At 30.0% G+C, this 12,809-nt stretch overlaps 1 protein-coding gene across 3 annotated transcripts in view; it reads right to left on the bottom strand.

The window, feature by feature from the left end:
- Positions 1 to 12,809, bottom strand: part of LOC105203142 (protein O-mannosyl-transferase TMTC2) — a 368,927-nt gene that overhangs the window by 5,400 nt on the left and 350,718 nt on the right. The window lies entirely within an intron of this gene.

Consider the following 12,809-nt stretch of genomic DNA (forward strand, 5'->3'; position numbering starts at 1 on the left):
AAAGAAATCCGGCAGGTGCGAAAACAACGTGTTTGAAAAACATGAGCGCGAGGCGCAACTAAAGGCTATGTTTACGAGAAAATCACGTGTGAATCGAAACGAGAGAAGGTTCGTTAGCGTGCTGGAGGAAAATTATGCTAATAAATTCAACAACTAATAAATTTGCTGGCAACTAATTCACAAAGCGTAACAAATTGCTACGATATACGCGAACGCATGTACGCGTTTTAATACGCGTTACAATATAATAATAAGCTCTTAATTACCTTCAATCTAGAAAATGCGATTGCGAATGACTGAACGCTGAAGCGTCACTTCTGCATTAATTAATTACGCTTCAATATGAGGGATCATACCCAAAATTTTCATCGACGAATAAACTTGTGCGATGTGGCTTTTCGACGCGTACGATAAATAAAGGAGGCAAAGAGAGAATAATTTGACTTTAAAAGCAACTTTGCTTTGAAAAGTTTCCTGATTTTCGGAACTGACGGTTGCTACTGATAGTTTTTCTGAAAAGGTAAATATTCGTGTGTGTAAGCAAGCTTGTTGGGGAAAGAATTTCAAGTTGGCGAGCATATACGTATATGATGAAGAGAACAGTATAAAAAGCGGCTACATGAATTGTATTATTCCTTAAAAAGTTTAGATTCAGTTTTTTGCCAATAAAAACTGTGGCTGATTATTGTTTAACCATTATTTATCACAAATTAATATTCTATTAAGATACAATTTAGTTTGTAAATTGAGCCATAGACAATGTTTGAAGATGATTAAAATCCCATTATAGAATCGATTTATAAGGTGTCTGTTTTTCAATACGTGAATGATGATTATTGTGTATTTTTAGTTAATAAAAAAGAATGTAAAGTTAAAAAAATTCTACAACCAACAAATTTTGAGAAATTGAGGACTTATTTTTAAAAAAACTTTTATAAATTTAAACAATTTAAAACTTCTTTCTTTTAGTTTACGAAGGATACAGTCTTAACTGATGAACAAAGTTTCAGCTGATCGTTATATTTTTGATTTTTTCCTTCATAAAAACTTTCTACAAAATTTTGATACTAATTTTTTTACGTTAAACATTCGTAATAAAAGACAACGGGTAAAATGGGTAATTTTTATTCAGAATAATAAATAAAAACAGTACTTACGTTACTTTTGTTCTTTTTTTTTTTAATTTTTGAAACTCTGGATTTGTGATTCTGACTTTCAAAAAATGTCAATTTATCGCAAAAGTGTTATATTAAAATCAGTTATGAAACGCGCACGATAATAAACATATAAGAAGCTATCATGAAAATGGTATGTTAATGAAAGTATAAAACTGTAGTAACACACATAAACAATATTAAATAAAAGTTTACTGATGTGTTATACAAATAAATAAGTCAAAAAGATCTTATTCCTTCAAAGCAGATCTAAATGCTGAAAATATTTGTTGCGCAAATATCTTACAATTTCCACAGTAGTAAAATACTACAATAGAATATAAAATATTCTAGAAGAGTCTTTGAAAGACGTAAGGGAAAATAATGCTCTCAAGTATTATAGTTAAGTTTAAAATAGTTTCCATCGATAATGTCTTTAGATATTAATAACTTTGATCTTTTTTAACAAGCGGAACCTCTTATTAGCATAAAAAATGAAATTACATTCGTACACATTTGTAATATGTTAATTAAATTTAACACGTATCGCGTGTCAGAAACAGTCCACTAAAATTTGTGAGTTAATTTAACACAAAATAAATATGCTATAAAGCAACAAAAATATTATATAATAAAGTAACATTAAACGTATAACACTTTAACGCAATTTGGAAACAGTCTGTGGAAACACATTTCTTCAGCAAAATTAACATTTACAATATGACACGTTTATTTAACTTAGAATTTATATTTTATAATTTTATTTCATATTTTATTATTTTTATGTTATTTGTATGTTATTCATTTATTCACTCATATATTGTGTTATTTAACTAAGGAACGTTAAATATCAATTTAACACAAAAGATTGAAATAACATAATCGTATTATGTAAAATTAACACTTGAAAATGTTAAAAACTCAAAAAAATTTTTTATGACCAGTTTTAACCTAAATATAAAATGTTTAATGTGTAAATTAACAGTAATAATTTTTAGTAGATGTATTTAATGTTATAATAGTGTCGTATGCTAATTTTACATTTCCTAATAAATTGAATTTTTTTGAAAATCAGAATCATATTTAACAACTAAAAAAACAACTAAAAAACTTATCATTTTTATTAGTCATTCCGAATCCCATTTTATTCATCGACCTTTGCTATTTCAATACAATATATTTTTTTAAAAGACTTTATACCGTCACATTTACTGTAAAAAAATATTTTAATTTCTTATAACTATATATTATAACATTATGAATGTGTATTATTGCGTTAATAATTTAAAGCAGAATTTTTAAAAATTGAATAGTAATGGAATTTTTGAAATGTGTATCTATCCTTTTCCAATAGTTAACAGTTTTACAAGGAACTCATTATTTGTTGAAAAACAGAAAGTTAATCATAATTTGTTATTCAATGTTATATTATTATAATGGAAAAAATTAATTTTAAATTTTGCCAGAAACAAAATTATGACATTATTTTATAAATTCTTTTTTAGACAGAATCCTTCTTTAATAAAGAGTATCTATGTACATTCTAGGAAAGTAGTAACAAAGCGATCGAATGCGCCACGAGGCGGCTATAACGTAAAAAACCTTCAGGCACACACGAGAGACCATATTTCGTATCTCGAAGTTGCAGTAGGCAAAACTTTTATGATTTTGTTCGAAACGAGTCCGTGAGTCGTCTCGGGATCGGCGGCGCAGCGTTGGGACGAAGTCTTTCACGGGCTGGGAAGACAAATGGCGGGGCGCGAACGAGAGACAGGAGAAGAACGACCTCAAATATCCCCGACTCAGTCGTCAGACTCGATTGCATCGTGATTCAATGGATCCCGCAGTTTTCTCAACGCCGCCGCCGTAGAGATGTCTCGTGGGGAAATTGCCGTCATACGATTTCAATTGCCGAACGTGACAATCGCTAGATTGTCTTATAAGAGAGGAATGTTAATTGATGTCCCTATTTAAAGCGCATCTGCGAGCTATCGAAATTATTGAGAATTTAGCATTCGTAAAATAAATAGCCTCATTACTGACAATGTTCTAAGTGTTGGAAATCCGTTCTGAAATTCTTTTCTTTTTAATTCAGAGATATTTTAATGAAATGTTGTGTAATAATAAGAATTCTTTAGAATTCAAATAAAATTAATTCTCTCTCAGAGAGTGGATAAGATACTTTTGTTTGTGGATAAGATCTTTTGTATGAGAATGGGTATACTTTGGTATGTATCACGATCATCAAAATGACATTAAAGTGAATTGTGATTGATCAAACAGTGACTTTTACATTTTATCATTTTTTTATGTCATTTTGATGTGATGACAGCTTGGGACAGATGTGTAGTGTCGACAGTAGGAAAATTATGTGTGAATATAAGCATTTTCAAATATTTCTTTTTTTATTATTAAAAGTTTGTTTTGTAAAACACTGTCCTTTTGGCAGTTTGTCTGTGTTCGAGCTTATAAAAGTCAACATATTTACCTACCTTAAAACTTTGCAGTTTTATTGTAGGTCTTCCTAACGATTTATTTTAACAAAATATATAATTTTGTAACAAAATACTATGTGTTTCTCACACAAAACTAATTTTTTAAATTTATTATGGTGATGGCTAGTATTATCATCCCCGTTCCATCCATTATGCAGTGTCATCACATTTTTATAAATTATGTCCTAAGTAAATATTTCATAATTTTAAGTCTAGAATCTGTTAAACAACACTTTGACAAATATAATTATTTGAACTTTAATATAAAATATTAATTGTTAACAAACTTATTGAGTAAAATGTCAATGAGTGCCCATAATACTCTCTCCTACCCTAAAAATGCTTTAAACATATTATCACTCATTGTCAGTATATTTCGCCGTGGTATTATAATTTGTCCATCAGTGCTAAATAATCGTTTAATTGGTACTAATAAATATAAAATTATGTAAAGTTTTAAAAGTAGAATTTTATACAAGGAAAATATACAAGAAAAATAAGATGCAGTATCTTTTTACTTATGTGATAAAAAGGAATCTCTATATTGATAGCACTGTCAAATGTTATTTCTACGTGACCTAAATTTTTTCAAATTTTAAGAATTGATCATCTTCTATGGAGATCGCAAAGAGACATCAGAAAATATTTTGGTTTTATCTTTCAAATTCGTTTTATTTACTGTATTTGCGACAATCTATGTCGCGACACTAACGATAGTAATAGACAAATCAAAAATATTCGTCAAAAATAAACATGCTTTTTTTCATCAAATACAAAAATTACATGAAAATACATGTGAAAATATATCTGAAAATGTATTTGAAAAGCATTTCATTGTTTTACATCCAAATACAGATACTTCAATTCAAATGCAACTTGAACAGGTTTAGATACACAAAATGTATTTCCTTACTTATATCTAGATATTAGATGGATGCAAAAATAATGTCGGTTTTTATTTTAAACTTTTGCGCTTTATTTTAAGTACAATAAGGTTCAATTGTGTTAATGTTGCATCATTTTCAAGTCCAGATTCCACTTTGTTAATTGTGTTAGTAATTTTGTTCTCGGTTAATTTTGATATCAATTATTGTTATTATTAAAAATAAAAAGGAGCAATTTTGAGCAATTTTTTCTATCAGTCCAAACTAGGCTTTAAAGCAGCGAAAACGAGATTCGAAAAATTAATAAAACAATGGACCAGGGAATTACAAACGAACGGATAATGGAACAACAATGGTTTTAAAAATTTCATAACGAAGAGTCTTGAAAATGAAAAAAAATCGGGATCGGCCTGCAGTCGTTGACAACGATCAATTAAATGCAAAAATCCATTAAAAATCACTCGAGAAGTTGTACAGGAACTAAATGTCGATCAATCAACAATTGTTCGTCATTTGATTCAAATCAGTTGAAGTTTAAGACTAAAAACCGACATTATTTTTTAACCTAATATTATCCAACACTACAACAACAATATCCTGTTTTACACTGTTTACTTGAATTATTGTTAAAAAAAGTGATATGTACCAAAGAGTTTTCGGATTAAAAAATCTAAACAATTTTAGTATACTCTTTTAATACCTAGAAATATAATTGTACAACTGTATGATTCGTAATATTTTTTTGTATTTTTTTTTTTTTTTTATATATGTATTTGTGTTTTGTATGTGTTTTTGTAAATTTCAGGCAAAATCGGCAAAATGGAAAAAATCATCTGGCTCAATATAACCCAGGTTAATAATTTACATTTGCGAAAAGTATTTAAGATCAAATTTCCAATATTTAAAACACTGTCAGCAATTGGACCATTTATCCTCGATGAAAAAAACGTCACTGAAATGCAAGAGAGAACCTTGCTCACTGGATTAATTTAGCAAAATGATGTATCATAATCATACGCATTGCCTTATCACGAAAAACGTTGTCACGCTGTCATGAATCGCGAGATGGAATAACAATTACATTAGCTGCTGCAGTTAATAACGGTGTGCGTAATGAGTAAACATGAGTCAAAATAAAAACTTGAGATATATATATATATATCAGTTTTTGCGTAATTATTTCAACATAACAGAATTTTATTTTCCTGCCTGAGCGTGTTATTCGGAGTTGCTCTATTTCCAGACCTGAGCGCAACGTTTGCGTATACTTTTTGCGTACGACGCGCACCTCACGTACTTCGATGATTACGCTCGCGACGAATATTACCGCTTTGTGATCACAATCGTTATTTTCTCGCTTGTGCGATAAAAATATCGTGTCGACTTCTGAATAGGAAACGTGACAAGTCGCGCAAAGTGCTACTGCATCGCGTCAAAGAATGCACCACGGCAAAATCGTGAGCACAAGGTAGCGCTAACCCCCCCCCCCCCTATATATCCACATTGTTCCGAGTCATTATTCACTTGGTCTACTTTTCAAGGATGCTGCGCGCACTTGCTTAGATGCAATAATGCTCACTCGAGCTCGCGGTTCACAAAGCGTCGCCTCTACCGATAGCCACGACTTTTATGCACCCGAGAAGGTTCTCACACGCTTCTGCACTGAGCTGAAAAATAATGATCTCAGATAGCATCCTATACAACACAATACATGTGACAAACATGCGTTATAACGTACGCAGTAACAACGAGTGTTTCGAACAAGAATACAAAGTATAGGATTATATGAAAAATGTGTTGAATATTAGACTATGTGTCTACAGAGAAAAAGAAACATTCTTATTTTAAGAATGTCTATATTTTGGAAACACGTTAAATATTGAAACCACATATCGTTACCATAACTTGTTTACATAAAGAAATTTTGTATGGTTTTATCACGAAAAATATTGTACATTCTCATTGTTCAATAATAATTTTTACGAATTAAGAGGAAAAAACATCAGATAGAAAAAACAATATTTTTAAAAAATAAGAGTTTTTCAATATTATTATTATCAAAACAATCACATTGTTCTGTTAAATGTTTAATATTATTATATATTGAAATAAAATTGTAATACCTTGTTGTTATTTACACTACCAAATTCTTTAAAGATGATTAAATTTTATGTGAGCAAGATTAGCATTGTTTCATACATCAGCAATATAATTTCTTTCTTAAGGATGTATGAGTCATATGTCAAAATATAAGATATAAAACCAAAAATATGAAAATTTTATAGAATATTCTAGTATTATATTTGAATATCTGTGTCATATTTAAGCACAATTCTTATTAGTTTAAAAGTTATTTAATTTGTTGTTTACTCTTCATTCTTATGTAAAATCGCATTTCGAAGTATTTAGTTACAAATTTAGGAAAGTAGCATTACCAATTAAATCAAAATTTTTACATACTCTAATAAAACTCTAATAAATATTTGTGCAAAATTCATTTAGATCCACTTATTCGTTTGAAAGTTATTTAAAACTGCAACAAAAGTAGGAATTTCGCTGCAAAACTATTATAAATCAAATTTTTCATTGTTTTCTTCTTTGCAGCTAAATTCTTTGTATGCTAAAACATCCTTAAGTATAAATCAATAAGTTTGTTCGTGTCGCATGATCAAATATTCTCTTATTCACCCCAACGCGCTTCAATATATTTGAATAGCAGTATGTTGAAGTATACGACGCGAACAAATCTGAAAGAGAAAGGGAAAAAGAAAGAAATTATTAAATAGAATATATATTAGTATTTTCATTTTATATTAATGTTTGATACTATTTTTCCTAGGAATCTTATATGGATTCTCTTATGAATTTTAAATCGATCTTTATCCATGGATATGTCAAGATAATTTTCGAGAAAATTTTCAATATTAAATTTCTTGCCAAATGCAATTCAGTAAATATATTTTTATTTGATTATTATGATAATCATTTAAAACTATTACTTTGATAATTAAAAATTTCTAATTCTAGGAAAATATTGTTATTTTCTATACAATATTATAGCCGTAAAAATCGACAAAGAACCAAAATTTTTGCAACAAGATAAAAAACGCATCAATTATGCAGAACGTCAACTCTTCTTTAAGGCACGAAAGGCTAGATCAGCAAGTTGCAGAAAACGATTGATCTTTGAAAAACTTTTGAGGAGAAGAAAAAATATTTTATGCAGTTCTGCAGGGATAGCAGATTAATCGTAAGTTTAAAGAATTTGTTGCTATCTATATGGAAAGTACACATAAAACTTGAAACGTAATTTTCTCGGAACTACATTTTCTTAACTTGTCGACATGATTATGCAAAAACTACTGAACCAAATGAAATTTTGACACAAAATATACAGTAGAGATGTAGTTTTCACCTTTATCTCAAATAAATTTATTTATCTATTTTTATTAATTTTTATTAATTTTTTAAGTATTATTAAGTTTGTTTTATTGATTTTTTAACATCATTAAAAATCGAATAAAGTTTAATTTTTGATACTTTTCTATATCATTTTTTTCAAAAACTAAATATATATTTTAAAAAGTTTTTTATTTTTTATTTCAGAGCAATGGGAGACCTAAAATTGACAGCGGACATAAATAGTGCGAAACTTGAGAAGATGACTGCTCTTTCTTTAATAATTATAAATTAAATTTGCCAAATTTGACAAAAAATTTGTACTTTTTAAATAGTTAAACAAACCATGTAAATTTTAAATCAATTTGTCTTGCTTTTTCTTTGAAAAAAATTGTTAAAAACGACTTTCAATAAACAATTCCTTCTCCTTGAATAATGAAAATAAATTTTTCTTAATGAAATTATACAAACTGTATATAAATAAATTATAATCGTCCTTTAACGTAATATAATCTAATTTCAAGTAAGTTACTCTGACTCGTGCATACGTAACAGGTAAAGAAAGATACAAGTTAATATTTTTCAATGATCGAGGAACGCATAATGATAACGAGTAGATTGTCAAAAGTGATTATTCCAACCTTGGCCTTACCGTGAGTATGGAAAGCTCTAATATTATATCAAATTAGAAAAAAGTATTAAAATGTAATGAGTAACGAGCGGCGTTACTCTTTACATTATTGTAACTCGTTACTTTCCATCCCTGATGTATAAGTATTTGTAAATATTTTTCAAATTCTTTGATTGTAAGTTTTCTTAAAACAACTGTCTAAAATAATAATGTCTTATGGGAAGTAAAATTTGAAGTGATTTGAAAGCAAAAAATATAAAATAATTTTGATAAACTGTATCTACAAGAAAGAATGAGGTTTAAAGATCATTTCAGAATTAAAAATTAAATTTTATTATATAATTTTCGTGTAAAAGTATAAAATATTTATGAATTATACAATTCATCGTTAAATATGACATCACCCTAGAGTGAAAATGTGGTTTATAATCATTATTATAAACAATTTTTATTTTCAATATTTTCTATATCAATATTCATCAGTATTATAAAAAAACATTTTCAAACAACAAATTATACTTTTCATTGATTAAATTTTATTATTTATTTATTATCCTGAAGATGGAAATACCGAAAGCTCAAGTATTAAAAAATATACAAATGCAAAAATTAAGTAATAGGCCGTCTACTTTTTTAAGCTGGAGATCTTCCTCAATTGCAATCATTGCAAGTTAGGACTTTTTAAATTCAGAGCTCAAATTTGCATACATGCGATTTTCTAATTATGTGTCTCATCAATCGATAAACCTCCATATTTCCCACAATTACAAAGTATCCAGTTACTATGCGTTCATCGCGTAATTACTCTGGCGCTCTCCCCCAACATCCATGTTTACATTTATGTCGCACAGTCGAGTATTCGACAATTTTCAGCGATTGGTCGGAATGTCTGCTTTATGGCGCGGTTTGATGAATGTTTAATCAAGCCTTGTATAGCGGCGCGGCTGGGCCAACGGTATGTCGAACGTTTTGACTTTTCAAAAAATAATAAAGTACTTTTTTTCCATCGTAACGGCCGGTTTCGTCCGCTGTGTACATTTCCCCCCGGTCACGTGAATTAATATTGCCGGATGGATGAATAGTTAAGTGGGTGTCCGACATTGTCCCGACTGATATTAAACCGATCGGAAATGCGGCGCGCATTAGCGGGACACATTTAAAATCACGTTACTATTAATTCCGTTCTAAATAATTACGCATGCATATCGTTATGTATCCCATCTCTATGCAATCAAACGTGCGACGTTGATTATCGACGTCAGTTTTTGGATACCACGCGGAAATGGGCAACTGCGTAGGATAAATTGGTGAACGTAATATCATGGCATCTGTTCTAACATTTTACGTTCGACCGAGAAGATATTTTTCGAAATTTGCAACAATTGTAAGCAAATTAACATTTTGCACATTTTTTCTTAAATTAATTTAAATATTTAAAGAAGTTCTGCAGTTTAAAAAAGATGAAAGACTTTTGAGAAACACATGACTTTTCATTGATGCGTATATACAATGTTTTCACAAAGGAGCTTTTAGCACTGCAATTTTCAAAATAATAAATAATGATAGAAATTTAAGCAATAGAAACGATACATCGTTATTTAAAAATATCTTATTTATTTTGACAAATATTGATGTATAAAGAAGAGGAAAAGAATTGTTTATACTTTCAAAAAGTTTGTGTAATGGAATCTATTGACAACTTAGATACAAGTTATATATACATACAGTTATTATAAATTGTTCAATAAACTGTTTTATAGTTACCGCAATTAAAGTTTTAGTTGCAATAATTGTAAAATAGTTTGTATCACCACAACAACAGTATTTATGTATCAAAAGCATTCACAGAAAGTCTAATAAAAGTCAAGGCTCAGTACACAGTTAGAGATGCGCAAATACTAGTTGAATGTATTTTACTTTATTATATCAATCCAACGTCATATGTTTGAATTCTCTTTGGAGTCATCTTCAGCGAAAAAGTTAAAAAAATTCCATTAAATGTATTTCAGTTTTATAAGATAAAATCACATTGATAGAATCATTTGTGCAACTATTAGTTTGTAATAAAACAGCGCCTCAATCATGAAAAAATACATAATCATATAGATTTTACTACAAATAAGATATGACAATTATTTCCAGTTTACGTATGGTCGATTAAGCTCACGACCGAAATAATTATCACAACAATGGATAGCAGTAGTGTAAGACCCCAAGTGCTAGAAATGAGAACGAGAGAGAAATCTCGAGTTCGAATCTCAGTCAGTTTAATTTTTCTGTCATTTACATTTGCATTACTATTTCTCTACAGTTTATCCAAAAATTTTACTACAAATGGTTAATACTGTATTGTTTTAGTCTAACTTATTATTGTTTTATTATAACTTTGCAATACATAATTAGAAATACTATTTGTTCACAAAAATTACTTATACGATTTTTTATCTGTAAATAAAAATGCTTTAAGAGGATGCTATAATGACGGGAATTACCGACACATTACAGTGTTCATTAATTTTTGAATTGGCTCTACAAATCACAAAATCCTTTTACAGAATAAAAGTACGCACCAAAACAAAGTGCGGGCTGGTAAATTTTACGAGAAAATCGAACAAAAAGTTAAAAATTTATTTATTTTTGGCTCGTGGATCTGTCAACCGAGGTTAACTTTTGTCATTTACTAACGTTCTGTAGCTCGTATGTATGAAATGAGACCAGGCCGCACTTTAGAAAACTCTAATGAACAACACTGACTGTGTGTCATTCCAGTCAAAAGCCTAACAAAAAAGTTTAACATATAAACAGCTGTACGTGTACAAATTTTGCTTAGCGCACGTAAACAATGGCAAGCAGAGTAGTGACTGTAGTTGATAGGTCTTTTCGGAGATGGCGAAATAATCGAAAAACAAAGACAGATCTATGCGTTGGACAAAGAGCGATAGCCTGGTCTCCCTCGAAAAATAATCTGCAATGCCGACGTCGAGGAAGTTCTTCGGTCACTATAGCATCCTCTTAAGTATAAGTAATAGCATGTTATTGCATTTTCATTAATGCGATGTTCCAAGAAAATGATATAATTCATGAACATTTCATACTTTTTCACAAAATTGATACAGTAAAACTTTGTTCTTTTAATTTCAAAATGTTCGTAAACGTTGTTCTTTTATATGAATACAAGTTTTCCAAAATGCTTAATTTTTTGTTTACGATTAAATTACTTAAAACTCTCCTTCCTACGAGACTCAATGTTATTTTATAAAGCCACATTTTAATTTTAAAGAAATTTATATGAAAAAAAAATTTAACGAATCAAAAATGCTTACATTAATCATAAATTTCAAAATTTCGTCAAGGTGAAAGATTGAATAATCTTCTTAAGCAGTTCTCCGCAGTTTATAAAATAAAAAAATGTTGTGCGTTGAGTGTATTATACTTCACATCTGGTGCACAATTTTTAATTGTTTATAAAAAATTCCATTGTTTCAAAAATATAAATCAAAATACGTATATAAAAAAAATCAATACGAGAGATTGCTCTGCGAACATGTACGCATTTGCAAAACTCAACAATAAACTTGCAAAATTGCGAAAATGAGAAATTATTCATCAATATCGCACACAAAATAAAATTCTCGCGTTAGGTGGAATAATTACAGAGTTCTCACAGATTTGATAGAATTAATAGGAAAATGATTGGTACGAAGAATTTCCACGACGCAGTACGTTTAATCGTTTCGATAATTACGTCGAATGGTATGCCGACGCAAAGTCATCTCTGCTGCTAATGCAGCACATTCAAGATTCAGCCGACTGTTTGTGTAGATAAAGAGGGGCAGGGGAACAGAGGAAGAAAGAGAATATACATAGGATGCAGATCGCCGAAGATGTCGCAATGCCGCTTGACGTCCGTCGTCGTCGTCGTCGTCGTCGTCGTCGTTGCCGTCAACGTTGCCGTCAACATCTGCATACCGTCTCTCGCGACGGAACAAACAATTAGGACGGCACAAACCGAACGGGGCAATTAGACGGACTGACTACGTTCGAAAGCCGGGTAAAAGGAAGGATATACGTGCGATAGACAAGAGAATTAATCGCCGGGAATAATCGGATTAAAGCGACGTATTGCACGCTCTCGGCGCTTTCGAACGGTTTCCATCTGCGAAATGCAGAGAGAGACCTCTCCTCCTCCTCCTCCTGCTCCTCCTCCTCACGCTACCTCGCTCTAGCCGCAAATCGGAAGTAAGTT

This window comes from Solenopsis invicta, chromosome 9, assembly GCF_016802725.1.
Source record: "Solenopsis invicta isolate M01_SB chromosome 9, UNIL_Sinv_3.0, whole genome shotgun sequence".
Classification (NCBI taxonomy): Eukaryota; Metazoa; Arthropoda; class Insecta; order Hymenoptera; family Formicidae; genus Solenopsis; species Solenopsis invicta.